This window comes from Podarcis erhardii (assembly GCF_964252035.2).
Source record: "Podarcis erhardii genome assembly, chromosome: 1".
Lineage (NCBI taxonomy): Eukaryota > Metazoa > Chordata > Lepidosauria > Squamata > Lacertidae > Podarcis > Podarcis erhardii.
The window spans coordinates 32,466,146-32,471,571 of NC_138497.1; the positions used below are offsets into that span (position 1 = coordinate 32,466,146).

General features: G+C 47.1%; 1 long non-coding RNA gene across 1 annotated transcript in view; it reads right to left on the reverse strand.

The window, feature by feature from the left end:
- Nucleotides 1–203: 203 nt before the first annotated feature.
- The window catches only part of LOC309345451, a 35,190-nt gene continuing 29,967 nt past the window's right edge, over nucleotides 204–5,426 (reverse strand). The window contains exon 4 of the long non-coding RNA XR_014158238.1: nucleotides 204–384. This is a non-coding gene — a long non-coding RNA (uncharacterized lncRNA). The remainder of the gene's footprint in view (nucleotides 385–5,426) is intronic.

The window sequence follows — 5,426 nt, forward strand, 5'->3', positions numbered from 1 at the left end:
TCTAATTTACATCTGATAGCTATGTCCTGAAGCCACAACTAGCAAAGGTAGTAGAACAACTAGCCTTCAGCTTGCTGGAGACAGACAATAGCCTCTAAAAGAGCCGGAGTTGTGTTGCTTGCTCTGAACACACACATTTCTTTTCTTTTTTGAAGTGTCATCTCTGGTCAATTTTTTTTCCAGGTTTTTGAAGCACTGAAAATACCTGTGGTGATTGTGGGGTAAATATACATAACACAGGTACATACCTCTGAAGAAGAAAAGCATATTCTGCCTGCAGCCTAGAGGAAAAAACTAGTTCTATCAACATATAAAGACTATGCAAAACTTCATAACATGTCCACAAGGTGTGTTCTCAAACCCATGTTTACCGAGGAAACATACCTGTGGGGAGGAGGTACAGGAGGGTTGGAGGAGAACCAACAGGCGGGAGCTAACTCATTTAACACATACACAAACACTCCCAGGAACACATTTCCTCTTCTGTAGGTTTTATTCCTATAAAGATTTCATATGCCCTGATGTCACTACGCTGCATATCAGGGCAAAAATTGTACAAAAGTGTGGGGGGGTGTGGTGTGTCGGTGTCTGTTCAGGGGGTCTCTTTGGTGAAATGCCAACAGGTCTGAGGTGTTCTGATACACCCGAGTGTTTAATATGTTCTAGTTCACATTCCCTTAAAAAACTGCACAATCTGGCAAATCGAAAGGGATCTCTTCTCTAAAACCAGTACGAGATGAAAGCCAGTGCCCTGAGGTCAAAACCCAACATGCCTTCTCTGCCTTTCTCGGATTGGTTTTTTTTTGTTAAGGCTAATCGGAAACTTGGTAATAGAATAAAATGTCAGTAAAGTAGAAATCAATAAAGTGCTAATACTCCGGGACTTTCACTGCTAGGCCAACCCTCGTCCCTCCTTCCTCTTCCCTTCCCTTCCTCCCTCTCCCCCCATCCCCTCGCCAGCCACCCGCCTCATCTTGCCCCTTTGATTTCAGTCCCTTCTCTAATCCCCACCTCATCAGCTCTCGGGAAGGGTTGATCTGCAGCAGAAAATCCCTCATTCGGGGCAAAATCAGCTTAATTTGCAGCAATTTGTAGCAGGTCTTTGCTGGGATTTGAGTCTCAAATTATCCTGGCGGGTGGGGGCGGCAGGCCGCGCAATATGGGCCGCGATTTCTCTAGTCCTCCCATTGCAGAGATTTGTCTGGGGAATAATTACAGCTGCTACGCCGGCCCAGGGTCCCCTCCCTGGGCTCAGAGATCCCCAACCCCAACGGCAGGGCCTGGCACCAGGATAGCAGCCAAACACGGAGTCCTCGGATTAGCAGCTCGAATGGCAAATGCAAAGCAACAATTAATAATAAAAAATGGGCGCCTCCCTCCCGCCTCAGTCTTGGAGGGAAGGGGCAGGCAGGCTGGTCTTGCTCCTGGGCTGATAATGGAGACGCGAGGAAAGGGAAGGAGAAAAGAAGGGGACCTTGTGGCCTCAGGCCTAGAGATCAGAGAGGGGGACTTTCTTCTAATGCAGCTAATTACAGCCATAGTGTTGCTGCTTTGCCTGGCAACTCGTCATGGGATCCCCCACAGCACCCCTACAATAGGACACCCTGAACAAGTATAGCCTGCACGTACAGTGGTACCTTGGTTCTCAAACGGCTTGGTACTCAAACAACTTGGAACCCAAACACTGCAAACCCGGAAGTAAGTGTTCCAGTTTACAAACTTTTTTCGGAAGCCGAACGTGCTCCTTTCTGAGTGCCATACTTCCGTTTTGAGTGCCACACTTCCATTTTGAGTATTATGCTGAGGTCTGTCTGTTTTTGCTATTTGTTTTGTGTTTTTGTTTCTGCAGCTCTTTTTTGTTTTGTTTCTTGTGACTGTGTGGAGTCCAGTTCAGCTACCAATTGATTGAATGTGTGACTGCATTACATTGTTTATTGCTTTCATTTTATGGATCAGTGGTCTCATTAGATAGTAAAATGCATGTTAAATTGCTGCTTTAGGTTTTTTTTAAAAAAAGTCTGGAACGGATTAATCCATTTTGCATTACTTTCTATGGGAAAGTGTGCCTTGGTTTTGGAACACTTTGGTTTTGGAACGGACTTCTGGAACGGATTAAGTTTGAGAACCAAGGTACCACTGTATAGCCTCAAATTGGAAAGTTCCCACAACTTGGCAACTCGTCCTGGAACCCCCCACAGCACCAATACAATAGGGCACCCCAAACAAGTACAGTGGTACCTCGGGTTAAGTACTTAATTCGTTCCAGAGGTCCGTTCTTAACCTGAAAGTGTTCTTAACCTGAAGCACCACTTTAGCTAATGGGGCCTCCTGCTGCCGCCATGCTGCCGGAGCACGATTTCTGATCTCATCCTGAAGCAAAGTTCTTAACCCGAGGAACTATTTCTGGGTTAGCAGAGTCTGTAACCTGAAGCGTATGTAACCTGAAGCGTATGTAACCCGAGGTACCACTGTATAGCCTGCAAGCATAGCCTCAAACAGAAAAGTTCCCACATCTTAAACCCCCACCCTACGAGGCCATGTCACCTCACCTGTAGCAGAACAGTCTCATAGTGCCAAAGGAGCTTTTTAATAGAAAGGGATGGGCACGAACAAGACGGATTGTTTTGAGAGGTTTCCTCCAAGTCACTGATCTAGGGGCTTCCAATCCATGCTCTTTGTGCCATAAGACTTGCCTTGAACAAGTCACTATCTCTGAGTCTAACCTACTTCACAGGGTGGTTATGCAGATAAAAGGAGGAGAGCCATATATGAAACCTTGAGATCCTAGGGGGGAAAGGGGGGAATATAAATTAAATAAAGAAACCTCCACAAAACCCCTGCCCACCTACTGAAGTATCCCAAACGCCCCATTTGGAAATGATTGAAGAAGGTACACTAAATCAAGTCAGTTCAAACATGCCTGTGCCAATAGCATGACCTTTTCACACAACTGCAGGCAGTGTGTCCCAAGTAGCTACTTTCCTCAAAGCATCACTTCTCTATTTGCTTTCCTTTAAATGTCCTGCAGGGGCGCAGGTGGCGCTGTGGGTTAAACCACAGAGCCTAGGGCTTGCCGATCAGAAGGTTGGCGGTTCGAATCCCCGCGACGGGGTGAGCTCCCGTTGCTCGGTCCCTGCTCCTGCCAACCTAGCAGTTCAAACGCACGTCAAAGTGCAAGTAGATAAATAGGTACCGCTCTGGCGGGAAGGTAAACGGCGTTTCCGTGCACTGCTCTGGTTCACCAGAAGTGGCTTAGTCATGCTGGCCACATGACCCAGAAGCTGTGCGCCGGCTCCCTCGGCCAATAAAGCGAGATGAGCGCCGCAACCCCAGAGTCAGCCACGACTGAACCTAATGGTCAGGGGTCCCTTTACCTTTACCTAAATGTCCTGGAACTTTGTGGTGCCTGGCAGTAAGTGTGAAGCATACACAGAAAATGTCCAGGTACAATACAATAGCTTCACCTTGCCATAAAAGCGCACCCACATATTTATGATAAGGCGGCATGAGGATGATGTTAGACTACAGCACACTATGGGGTGTGCTGGCTGGGGCTGAAAGGAATGGAGTCCCATACCACCTGGGGGGGGGGGGGCACAGAACTGCCATCCCTGTTACAAGGTTTTGCCTTCTACTCACTGCTGCCCATGCCTCTTCTCTGTCGTTCAGCAGCACAACATAACTGGAGGTGCACCATTCTTTTAACTTCTCTTGTTTCAGCCATCTGAAAAATGAGCCAAGCAGCAAAATCCATTGCCTCCCTCCCAGAGACAGAGCCCTGAACGGTTGCTTGTTGTATGTGGCTGGACGGCATAACTAGCTATTATCTGGACGTCCTATCCCCTGTTGCTTATTGACCCATATTTCATGAGAGCAATACAGCAACTAAGAATTAAAACTGTGTAACAAGATAATGACTGGGTTGCCAGAGATTGTGGAGAAACCGTAGGTCCAACACAGGAACATTTGAGCAAACATATTCACCATATTAAAGGAATTGGGTATTTATGATAAATCCTCATCCCAGTCTTTATCTTATGCTTTCATTCATTCTATATTACGGGGGGGGGGGACGGGACTTAAAAAGTAGAGATTGAGTATAACCACTCTGTTGGAATTTGAACTCTTAAGTCCCCAGGTTCAAAACCAAGACTGAGAGAAGAACTACGTATTCTAGACCAAGAATTGGGAATCTGTGCCTTTTCCATAACTGCCATTATTTGAGACTATTGGTCATGCTGACTGGGGCTGATGGAAATTGGAGTGGGAAAGTATCTGGAGTGCCATATGTATCATTTTAAGGAATGCTGTTATATGATCCCACTTAGCTGCCCTACTCAGCACCTGGGCAGTCACTTTCAGCATGAACAGCAGTTTTCAAGGGAAGCCCCATGTAGAGCTCATTGCAGTAGTCCAGCCATGAGGTCATCAGATTGGATTACTGAGGCCAGCCTACCAAAGTTCAAGAAGAGCCATAACTGGCGAGCCAGCCATAACTGGATATAGGCACTCTTTGTCACTGACAAATCTGCAGTTAGCCAGCCACTCGGTTGTTGTTGTTGTTGTTGTTTAGTCGTTTAGTCGTGTCCGACTCTTCGTGACCCCATGGACCAGAGCACGCCAGGCACTCCTTTCTTCCACTGCCTCCCGCAGTTTGGTCAAACTCATGCTGGTAGCTTCGAGAACAATATCCAACCATCTCATCTTCTGTCGTCCCCTTCTCCTTGTGCCCTCCATCTTTCCCAACATCAGGGTCTTTTCCAGGGAGTCTTCTCTCAGCCTCAGCTTCACGATCTGTCCTTCCAGTGAGCACTCAGGGCTGATTTCCTTAAGAATGGATAGGTTTGATCTTCATGGGACTCTCAAGAGTCTCCTCCAGCACCATAATTCAAAAGCATCAATTCTTTGCCGATCAGCCTTCTTCATGGTTACCTTGCCCTAAAAGGGGATACTAGCAATTGGGCAGTAGTTGTCCAACACTGCAAGGGCTGGTGAGCCCGCCTCTTAAGGACAGGCCACACCTTCACTTCTTTGAAGGTGACAGGCATTACTCCTTCCTGCACTGCAGCATTAATCAGTCATGGATCTGCCCAGCTAGCTCTTATAAGGCCATGATGGGCAAGAATCCAGAGGACACATGGCTGGCTAATCTCTGTGCTTGTCCTCCTGTCCCCATCATCAGGACACAAATGCTAAAACTGCTCCCATAAAATGTGACCAGATGGCATTCTGGACACCTTGACAAGATCTGCAGTAACCGTGGCTTCAATTTCAGAGCAAATACCAGCAGTTTTACCTTTGGAAAATTGTTACAGCAGGCTTCTGAACGGGTAGCTGTACCAAATCCTGCCTGGCTTAATGGGCCTGGACACAACCCTAAAAAACTCTGCTGGACAGTTCACTGAGGATGCAATGGTGGTAGAGAA